Source organism: Tamandua tetradactyla, chromosome 16 (genome assembly GCF_023851605.1).
Source record: "Tamandua tetradactyla isolate mTamTet1 chromosome 16, mTamTet1.pri, whole genome shotgun sequence".
Lineage (NCBI taxonomy): Eukaryota > Metazoa > Chordata > Mammalia > Pilosa > Myrmecophagidae > Tamandua > Tamandua tetradactyla.
Window position 1 is genome coordinate 5,533,630 of NC_135342.1, and position 11,514 is coordinate 5,545,143.

Below are 11,514 nucleotides of genomic sequence, written 5' to 3' on the forward strand. Positions count from 1 at the left end.
GGAGTGAAGCACTGGTGATTCTCTGTCTCGAGACTAGACCCCAAGCTCCTCCCAAGGGACCAGGTTATCTTTCCATCTCCAGGGCTGGCACCGAGGAGGCCTTCGGAGACGTCCACAGCCTGACCGCCAGCTCTCCCTGTGAAGTTCACATAAGAAGGTACCACCCTTCTATCCTCCGTGGAAGGCCGAACAATGGCCCCCCTAAAGATGACGTAAATCTATTTTTCTTTCAAATGACAATACGTAGCTGAACAGTCTAGGCCTGGTGGGATAGCTTTGCTTTCATCAACATATAGCTTCTATTTGTGGTTCTGAGCCAGTAGAGAAGGGAGGGAGAGAGAGAGAGGTAGAGAGAAGGATACACACAGTCTTTTCTTTTTTCACACAGTCATTTTTAAGAACAAGACTCAGAGTTTGAACACATCTCTACTGTTGTCATCCCACTGATCAGAACTTAGCCAGATGGCCAAAGTTAGCTGCAAAAAAATGTCTGGGGGAGGTATGATCTCTGGCTGGTAACTTTCTGAAGATGGGGGGAGGATTTCATTATTTAAAGGAAGAGAGGAGATTTGGTTTTCAATGGTAAGAGCCCCCTCCCACCAAAGCATGAATGAAGAGAGACTTGGACAGATTTTTGTGCACACCAGTGTTCACAGCAGCAGTATTCACAATAGCCAAAAGTCCAGTAGCAGCCAGATGCATAGACAAAACGTGGCATGTAGACACAGTGGGATATTACCCAGCCATACAAGGAAAGAAGTCTTGATACATGCCACTAATGACTTAACCTTGACTACATTATGTTGAGAGAATTAAGTCAGACACCAAGAGACAGATATGGCATCATTTCACCTGTATAAAATAACTGTAATATGAACGCTCATAGAGACTGAAAGTAGAGTACAGGTTACCAGGGGCAAAGGGGGAGAGAGAACAGAAAGTTAATGTATCCTGGTTGTAAGTTTCTGTTTGGAGTGAAGAGAAAGTTCTGGTAATGGCTGGTGGTGAGGGTATCACAACAGTGTAAGTGTGATTAATCCCACTGAATGGTGTTGTGTATTAGTCAATGTCCTTCAGAGAAACAGAACCAATTAAGAGATTTATTATAGGAATTGGCTCACGTGACCGTGGAGATTGACAAGACTGACTTCCATAGAACAGGCTGCAAACTCGAAACCCCATGAAGGTGAAGTTGAATTTCCAGGAGAAGCTGGCTAGATGAAATAGAGCAGAAAAGTCTTTTTTTATTTTTATTTTTATTTCTCTGACTTCTGAAATCCTCAGTTCTGGTTTTAAGATCTCCATCTGATTGAATGAGAGGATTTCCCTCATTGCTAAGGGAAATCTCCTTTGTTAATTGTAGATGCACTCAGCCATAGATACAATTAACTATTGATGTAAATCCATCTATGAAATACCCTCACAGGAACAATGAAGCCAATGATGGCTTGGCCAAATACCTAGCCAAGTTGATACGTGATATTAACCATCACAGGAATGTTTGGGAGTGGTTGACGGGAAAGTTTATATTGTATGAATGTTTCCATAATTAAAAAAAGAGAGAAACTAAAGAGACATAGCAACTAAATGCAATACATGGTCCTGCACTATTTAATAATGGAGGAGAAAAGACTCAAAAGGACATCATTGGGACATGTGAAGAAATTAGAATATGGACTGTAAGCTTTATATCAAAATTAAAGTTCTTAAACTTGATAACTGTACTTAAAGTGATTACGTAAGTGAATATCCTTGTTCTTAGGAAATGTATATGGAAGCATTTTGTGTTCAACGAGCATGGTGTATATAACCCACTCCTAAAATGTTTAGAAAATAGAAAATAGGTGGATAGAAAGACAGATAGATGAAGGGATCAGTGGATAAATGGATTGATACAGAGAATGATGTGGCAAATATGGCAAAATGTTAAAAATTGGTGACTCTGTCTGGTTGAGGGGGGAACAGGTATGTTGTACTTTGCTGTATGGGTTTTGTATTATTTCTGCAACTGTCTGTGAGTTTGAAAGTATTTCAAAATAAAAAGCTTAAGAAAAAAATTAACGTTAAATAAAATTAGGATTTTAAAAAGCCGCAGATCTTTCTGATCAAAATTCAACACCTTTTGTCCTCATTAAGAATTGCGTTGGGTTTTGTACTTTTTAAATTAGAATCCAGGGATTTAAAAAAGTTGATTCTTACAGATTCTGCCAGCTTATTGGCAAAAAGTTGATTTTGCAGAGGGATGGAGTTTTGGAGTTCTATACCACCATGTTTACTGGCGTCTCCGTTTTACTGTCTTTCAGTGAGGTTTCGGAGAAAATGTGTGTGTGTTCCAGCTGCATGGTTATGTGCAAGTCCTTATTAGGCCCTTAAATTCTTGTCAGTTCCAACTATAAATTTTAGAAGAGTTCACTTTTTTTAAATTAGTTTTTCTCACTTCACAGCACCTCAATGAAAATTTCTAAAAGCTTAATTTAAAAGAATTTTTTTTTATAACATATATACAAAACAAGGAAAAAAGCAGTAGTTTTCAAAGCATTGTTCAACAAGTAGCTACAGGACAGGTCCCAGAGTTTGTCATGGGCTATCATATGATCCTCTCACATTTTTCCTTCTAGCAGCTCCAAAATATAGGAGGCTAGAGGCATAATTTTTTTATTATCACAATCGACTTTTTTCCCTTTATTGTGAAAAATGAAATATATACAAAAAAGCAATAAATTTCAAAGCACAGCACCACAATTAGTTGTAGAACATATTTCAGAGTTTGGCATGGGTTATAATTCCACAATTTTAGGTTTTTCTTCTTCTAGCTGCTCTAAGATACTGGAGACTAAAAGAGATATCAATTTAATGATTCAGCAATCATGTTCATTTGTTAAATCCTATCTTTTCTCTATAACTCCACCATCACCTTTGATCTTTCTATCCCTCTCTTTAGAAGTGTTTGGGCTATGGCCATTCTAACATTTTAATGTTGGAAGGGTCTGTCAAATAGGGGTAGGGAGATGGAACTATCTGATGTTCTGGAGAGGCTGGGCCCTCTAGGTTTCAGGACTTATCTGGACTAGGGACCCATCTGGAGGTTGTAGGTTTCTGGAAAGTTACTCTAGCACATAGAACCCTTGTGGAATCTCATATATTGCCCTAGGTGTTCTTTAGGATTGGCTGGAATGGTCCTTGTTGGGGGTTGGCAGGTTATGATAGGTAGCAAGGTCTACCTGAAGCTTACGTAAGAGCAACCTCCAGAGTAGCCTTTCGACTCTATTTGAACTCTTTCTGTCACTAATTCATTATTCATTATATTTCTTTCCCCCTTTTGGTCAGGATGGAATTGTTGATCCCATGGTGCCAGGTCTGGATTCATCCCTGGGAGTCCTCTCCCACGCCACCAGGGAGACTTTCACCCCTGGATGTCACGTCCCACGTAGGGGAGAGGTAAAAGCTTAAGTTTTTAAAACATTTCAAATCAGGGAATTAACATATAAATGTCAGCAGATTTAGAAAATAAATAAAATAAGCAAACGGTAAAAAATGGACTACAAGCTCACTATCCAGAAAACGATGCTTTACAAAAACTTGACTATGGCTCCTTGCTTTTTCCCTGTACATGTCCAGTGTCCTTCCTGCTATGGACCCACCATCCAAGCTTGAGCACGGCTCCTTGAGTTCTCACAAAAAGTCCCCTTCCACCAAAAGGTGGATGAAGAGCAGATTCAGGAGTCAGCTTACATCACATCCCCACAGCAAACAACTTACAAATCCATCAAGACATTTATTCTTGGAATTATTTTTCCTCCATGCTGTCAGTGGGGATTCTCTTTTCTCACCCTTTCTTTACAATGTTTGTTGTCTCATTCTCCTCAATTCCTTCTCCTTTCCAGATGCCCCTCCAGTTTCTCATCTTTTTTTCCTAACGTCCTTATTGGGATATAATTTATATCACATAAAATCCACTCCTTTTCCCCCCAAACACCCCCCCCCATCTTGGTATCCTCCAAGAGACAATTTAGTATAACGGTTAAGAGTTCAGATGTGTGGAGCCAGCTTGCCTGCTCCAAATTTTTGCCCTACCGTTTATAGCCTGTAACATAGGAATAATAATAATTCTACAAGAATACAAACAGTGCCGACATCCTAGGGTGGATGTGAGAATTAAATTAGTTAATTGCATAAAGCACTTAGGGCCCTGGCTGTGTGAGCCTGATAAGAGGTCTACTGTGTCAGGTTTTCACTTTTAATATCCCTACACAATGACAGCATCTGCTTCACACATGGAGATGAAGATTAAGTGAGCTAATATTTATAAAGTGCTTGGTGCAGTCAGGCATTTAATGGCTGCTGAATGCAACCAGGGCTTGGCATATAGTAAATACGATACAACTGTAATTATTAGATAACGATGATGAGTGTGCCAGTTTGAAAGTATTATGTATCCTAAAGAAAAACCATGTTTTAATCCTAATCCAATCTTGTGAGAGCAGCAGTTTCTTTTAATCCTGACTCAAGACTGTAGGTTGGCATCTTTGGATTAAATTACCCTCACAGAGATGTGACACTCCCCAACTGTGGGTGTGACTCTTGATCAGATGGAGATGTGACTCCACCTATTCCAGGTAGGTCTTGACTAGCTTTCTGGAATTCTTTAAAAGAGGAACCACTTTGGAGAACCTACAGAAACGACAGAGCCCAGAGAAACAACAGCAGCCTCAGAGCCGACAGAAACTTCAGAGCAGAGTTGACACAGAGACACTGATATTTGGAGATGCTTGGAGCCCAGCAGACATTGCCATGAGATGTTAAGCAATCCAGAACCTAGAGAGAACCAAGAGAAGCCGAGGGATGAAAGCCAGCCCTGGAGAAGCAAAGTGAGGAACCCCTGTAGGAACAGAGGCTGAAAGCAACGGAGCCCAGGAGCAAGGGACCAACAGATGCCAGCCACGTGACTTTCCAGCTCACAGAGGGCTTCTAGACCCATCGACCTTCCTGGAGTGAAGGTAGCCTCCTGTTGGTGCCTTAATTTAGATGCTTTCACTTCCTTAGATCTGTAAACTTGCAACTTATTACATTCCCCTTTATAAAAGCCTTTCCAGCTCTGGTATATTACATGCTGGCACTTACAAACTAACACAGTGAGGTTCCTGAAATTTCTCCTGGACATCTCCCCTCCTCCCCTCATCAGATTTTCCATCCTGTCCTGCCTCGGAAAGTCTGAGAAGCAACAGTTCTCCGTAGACTCAAATCCTGTAACTCATGCAAATGAGATTCAGGGATGCGATGCTGTGAGCCGCTCTGTGGATTGGGGGGGGTGTGATACAGCATGGCCGTTGCTCAGTAAGGACTCACTCCGCAGCCCTGCCAGGCTCCTTCTGTTCCTGACTCCCACAGAAGAGCTGTTCTTGACCACTGGGGAGCTGTATGGCCATGTCTGGAGACAGCTTTGGTTGTCACATCTGGGTGGGGGACAGGGTGCTATTGGCATCTCATGGGGGGAGGCCGAGGATGCTGCCAAAACGCCCTTCAGGGCCCAGGATGGTCACCTATAGCAAAAGGTCACCCAGCCCAGAATGTCGACAGAGACTGGGAAACTGTGGGGTAGAGATTTAAATGGGATCCTACTGGAGTCTGCATGTCTTTTTTTGGCCCGGTGGCCCCCACACTGATGTCTTGCTTGCCTATCCAGAAAGGCCCCTGAGAACCTGGGGCCTCGCCTGGGGTCTCCAGTCCCAATTTAACAAGCTTGGCTGGGGAAGGCTTGGGTTCTGCATTCCTTCTGTCCTTATAGCCACTCTCTGAGCTGTTGCATCCTTCGAGGTACAGCCTCTGAGCAGGTTTTGGTTCTTTATAGCCTACTGGACTGCGTAACCCTTGTCCCTTTTCCAGATCCCAGGGGTTAGCTTTGGGTTCAGCTGCTGACCACACTTGTCTCATCTTGTTAATGATGTGAGTTGGCCCTGAAGGATTAGACATGTGGAGCACAAAGATAGGGGGCTTATTTTTACCACGAAATGCAGACATTGAATATTAACCTCTGTAGAGAGAAAATAAATCCATAAATACAAGTCTAGCTGCCTTTGAGGAGACACGACGCTCCCTTCCTGGTGAGCATTCAGCCATCATAACGGTCAGAGGGAGGCCTGTATTATTCGGCCAGTGGGTGCTGCAATAGAGTACCAGACTGGTCGGCTTAAACAACAGCAATTCATCGTCTCATGGGGTGGACGCTCGGGGTCCAAAACCAAGGTGTCGGCAGGGCTGCACTTCCTTTGAGGTCTGTTGGGATCAGGTGGTGGCTGGCGGAAACCCGTGGTATAACTCATTCTCTGCCCCCAGCACGCGGCTGTTCTCTCCATCTCTGCATCAGTTGTCCATCATTCTGTCCAAATGTCCTCTTCTAGAAGGACACCAGGTATGCCAGATTAGGGCCCACCCTGATCCGATTTTGGTCTCATCTTAACATCTTCAAAGATCCTACTTACAAATAAGTTTGCATTCACAGCATTGGGGTTAGGACTTGAACATGTCTGTTTTGGGGAGTACAACTCAATTCATAATAAGGCCTGATTCTCGCCTCATGAAAGAATGAGGAGGATGCTGGCAAAGTTGCCCAGTCACTTATCTGAAGGACATAATGGCAAGGAGCCTTATTGGCCATTGTGCTGCTTTGAAAGGATGTATGTCCCCTAGAAAAGGCATGTTTTAATCTAAATCCCATTTCATAAAGGCAGAATAATCCCTATTCAATACTGTAGGTTTGAAACTGTAATCAGATCATCTCCCTAGAGATGTGATTTAATCAAGAGTGGTTGTTAAACTGGATTAGCTGGAAGTGTGTCTCCACCTATTTGGGTGGGTCTTGAGAAGTTTCTGGAGTCCTATAAAAGAGGAACCATTTTGGAGAATGAAGGAGATTCAGAAAATGCAAAGCAGAACGACATAGCCACGAGAAGCGGAGTCCACCAGCTGGTGACCTTTGGAGATGAAGAAGGAAAATGCCTCCCGGGGAGCTTCATGAAACAGGAAGCCAGGAGAAGAAGCTAGCAGATGACATTGTGTTCGCCATGTGCCCTTCCAGATGAGAGAGGAACCCTGGCTGTGTTCACCTGTGCCTTTCCAGATGAGAGAGAAACTCTGCGTTTGCCATGTGCCCTTCCACTTGAGAGAGAAATCCTGAACTTCATCGGCCTTCTTGAACCAGGGTACCTTTCCCTGGATGCCTTTGATTGGACATTTCTATAGACTTGTTTTAACTGGGACATTTTCTCAGCCTTAGAACTGTAAACTAGCAACCTATTAAATTCCCCTTTTTAAAAGCCATTCCGTTTCTGGTATATTGCATTCTGGCAGCTAGCAAACTAGAACAGCCGTTGTCTACGTTATGAACCTATGTCTTCCTTATCTCATACGTTAGGGTTTCGCCATCTTGGCAGTATTATCACATTAGATGGAAAGTACTTTGCTATGGATGGTTATTCTCTGTATTGTAGGATTTCTAGCAGCATGCCTAGTCTATACCCTCTAGATGTCAGTAGCAAACCTCTAGTCATGACAATGAAAGAAAAAATGTCAATGGGCATCACCAATGTCTTCTGGGGAACAGACTTGTCCTAGCTGTGGAACCACTGTCACAAGCTAATTGAGTTGGAATACATACATCAATGCCTGGGAACACATTGGGTTAAGGTTAGTTTCATCTATATGTGTCAATAGGGCTGCCAGATGTAATATCTGCCAATTTTAGATTTTTGAGGTTTGGTCTGGGATTCCAGGGAGGTAGCTCCTGGCCAACCATAATGCCACGGATGCATCTAGGCCATTCTATCAGCGATGGCAGAACTTCCTCAGGACAGAAGACTGAGGTTTCAGCACAGAAATGTCCCTTAGCCTCCTTAGGTGTTTTGGTTTGCTAAAGCTGAAGAGATGCAATATACCAGAAATGGGTTGGCTTTTACAATGGGGCTTATTAACTTGCAAGTTCACAGTTCTAAGGCTGTGAAAATGTCCAAATCAAGACATCAACAGGCAATGCTTTCTCCCCAAGGGTCAGCTATCAGTGCTCTTCAGGTCCTCTATCACATGGCCAGGCACATGCCAACATCTGCTGGTCTCTCCCTCCTCTCTGAGGTTTTGTTGCTTCCAGCTTCTGGCTTCAGGGCTCCGTCCCTGTTTCTGTGGCTTCTGTTTTCTGTGTGTCCTTTCTGAGCTTCTCTGTCTTTCTCGCTCAGCTTCTCTGGGGCTTCTTCCTGTATCTTCTCTCTGTCTTTTGTCCTCTTATGAGGAACTCCACTAAGAGGGAAGTCCCACCTGAATGAGGTGGGCCACATCTCAACTTAAGTAAAGATCTACTCACTGAAAGATCCACTTACAATGGGTCCATACTCACAGGAATGGATTAGCTTTAAGAACATGTTTTTCTGGTGGTACAAACAGCTTAAAACATCACAACAGGTTAAGGCTCTCCCTACCTCTTCCCCTTGCCCTCGGTTGATGTGGATGGTTATGGAGGTGTGTTGGGAGGGCACTGCAACAGATGGGAGGGGGTTGAGAAATAATTGTTATTTTTGGAGCTTCAAACATCTTTTTATCTGTTTACAATTAATAGTTGCGGTGTACTTTGAGAGTTACTGCTTTTTTGTTTATAGGCTATTTTTCACAAAAAAGAAGAAAAAAGTCAATTGTGATGATAAATGCACAGCTATATAACAATATTGTGAACCATTGGTTGTACACTTTGGATTATTACATAGTATGTGAATACATAATATATATCAATAAAAAATAAAAATCTTTGTAAATGACTCTCTTATGTAAAGTTCAAACTCAATCAACAAGTATTTCTCAAACATATGCCAATATGTAGGCACCATGGTAAGCAAGGAGATGTGTCAGTGAACAAGACAAAGTCCCTGTCCTCAAGGGGCTTACGTTCTAGTGACTCTGGACTTCTGATGAACCCAAGGTCATCAGGAATAATAGATGTCCATAAAATCGGAGGGCTTTCTTTTTTCAGTCAAATTGTTTTTGTTGGCATTTATGTCTCTCCACCACCTAGGAGCCAAGGCACTGGGGCAAGGTACGGGTTCTGCCTCCCTGAACACTACTGAAATACTCAGGAGGCACCCTGGGTCCACTCAGAGTGATGGATCCCATCAGCAGTTCAGCTCAGGGTTCCTTGGCTTCTGCTCCACCATGGAGGAAATCTAAAGACGACATCAAAGGATACAGTAGAAGCATGAGATGAACTGAGGATGGACAATAGAGAGAAATGAAAAGAATAATTTGGAATTTCCCAACCTTGGCTTTATTGACATTTTGGGCTGATGATTTGCTGTTGGGAAGGCTGTCCTGTGCATTATAGGAAGTTCAGTAGCATGGCTGCCTCTACCCAATAGGTGCTTTCCCTACGGTTGTGCCCTGGTGGGCAAAGTTAGCTTCCTTGTGGAGCTCTGGAACAGCTGGATAGCAAGCTGTGGGAAGCATGGATGCCACCTGGCTTCAGTTCTGAGAATGAAGTGCTGAGATTCTGCCTTGTTTGTTTTCTTCTTCAACACTGGTTTGCTTTCTTATCGTTTGCCTCATTCTATTTGACTCTGGCCTGGCTTCCTGTATTGGGAAGACAACATGGCTTTCAAGAGCTGAGTTTCACAGTTCAGAAATTCTACTCCTGGAGAGGGACAAACTCTTTCCAAACTTCAGTTTAAAAGAATTGGGGGGAAGGACTGATTGCCCCCATTTGATGCAACCTCTGCATCATTCACTGGCAACCCTGGCTCGGGACCATGCAAGCAAAACCCAGCTGCATCCAAGGTGACTTGAATTTAAAGGGGGAATGAGCAGCTCCTAAGGGGAGGGAGCTGTTCTCTGGTGAAGGGGAGGTATGTTCAGCAGAAAAATGTGTTTGCTACGGAATTACAGACAAAAACATCAGAAAAAAGCAACCGAGATACCAAGGCTGATGAGGAAACCACAGGCATCTGGTAAAGGAGAAGTTTTCTCCCTACCCCATGCTGGGCTCATGGAGCCCAGGGGTGAGGCAGGAAGTTTCTGTGCCCAGGAACTTCCCCACATCTGTGACTCTTTTTCTAGATCCATGTGAAGGATGTCACAATGTCCTCTCTGGAGACAGGTGAGACACCTGGGAAGGAGGAGAAGAACATTCAAACAGCCATGGCCATTTCACAGCTCATGAGCACGCACCCCTTGAGGTGTTCAAGCAGAGGGTATACACTGCTTTGGCTGGGAGGTTGGGAAGGCACTTTTGTTTGGCAAGTAATTATAACGATTTGGATTTTGGTTGTACCCCGTCACTAATAACCTCTTTCCAACTCAAGTTTGGAATTATTGGTGATACACAAAATAATTTAAGAGTTGTAGATGAGATAAATAGCTCTACTGCTGATAGAGATATTGGAAAACATGGCTTGGAGAGGGTTTGAGATATTGAGATATTGGAAGGGTCATCAGACTGACCAAGACCAAAGACATGAGGCATAGACAAGGTGGGTGGCAGTGACCCCGAGAGAAGAAGAAAAAGAGAAGTAACAGGACTTAGTCTCATCCCTTATCTTCCTTAGACTGTTTGTTCTCAACAGGGATGATTATGCCACTCGGTGTCATTTGACAATGTCTGAGACACTTTTAGTTGTCACAATGAGGGGGAATAGTCCAAGTAGTCAGTGGGGAGGGGCCAGGGATTCTGGTCAACATCATACAATGCACAGGTAGCCCTCTCCCCAATAAGAACTATCCAACCCTCCTCTAGACCCCGTCTGTGCTTCCAGTTAGATGTCTGTGTTCTCAGCAGGTTTTCATTTTTATTTTTATTTTTATTTTTATTGATAAAACTTAACATACAAATGTTCTTAACATACAAACATTCCATACATGATGTACAATCAGTGGCTCACAATATCATCACATAGTTGTGTATTTACACCATGATCATTTTTTAGAGCATTTGTATCACTCCAGAAAAAAGAAAGAAAAACTCATATATGCCATACCCCTTACCCCTCCCTCTCATTGACCAGTATTTCCATCTATCTAATTTATTTTAATCTTTGTTCCACCAACTATTTATTTTTTATCCATATTTTTCACTCATCTGTCCATATCCTAGATAAAAGGAGCATTAGATGCAAGGTTTTTACAATCACACAGTCACATTATAAAAGCTGCATCATTATACAATCATCTTCAAGAAACAACGCTACTGGAACACAGCTCTACAGTTGCAGGTACTTCCTTCCAGTCACTGAAAGCTTATAATACACCATGAACTAAAAAGAGATATCTATATAATGTGTAAGAATAACCTCCAGGATAACCTCTCGACTTTTTGAAATCTCTCAGCCACTGACACTTTGTTTTGTCTCATTTCTCTCTTCCTCCTTTTGGTCAAGAAGGTTTTCTCAATCCCTTGATGCCAGGTCCCGGCTCATCCTAGGATTCCTGTCCCATGTTGTCAGAGAGATTTACACCCCTGCCTGGGAGTTATGTCCAACGTACAGGACA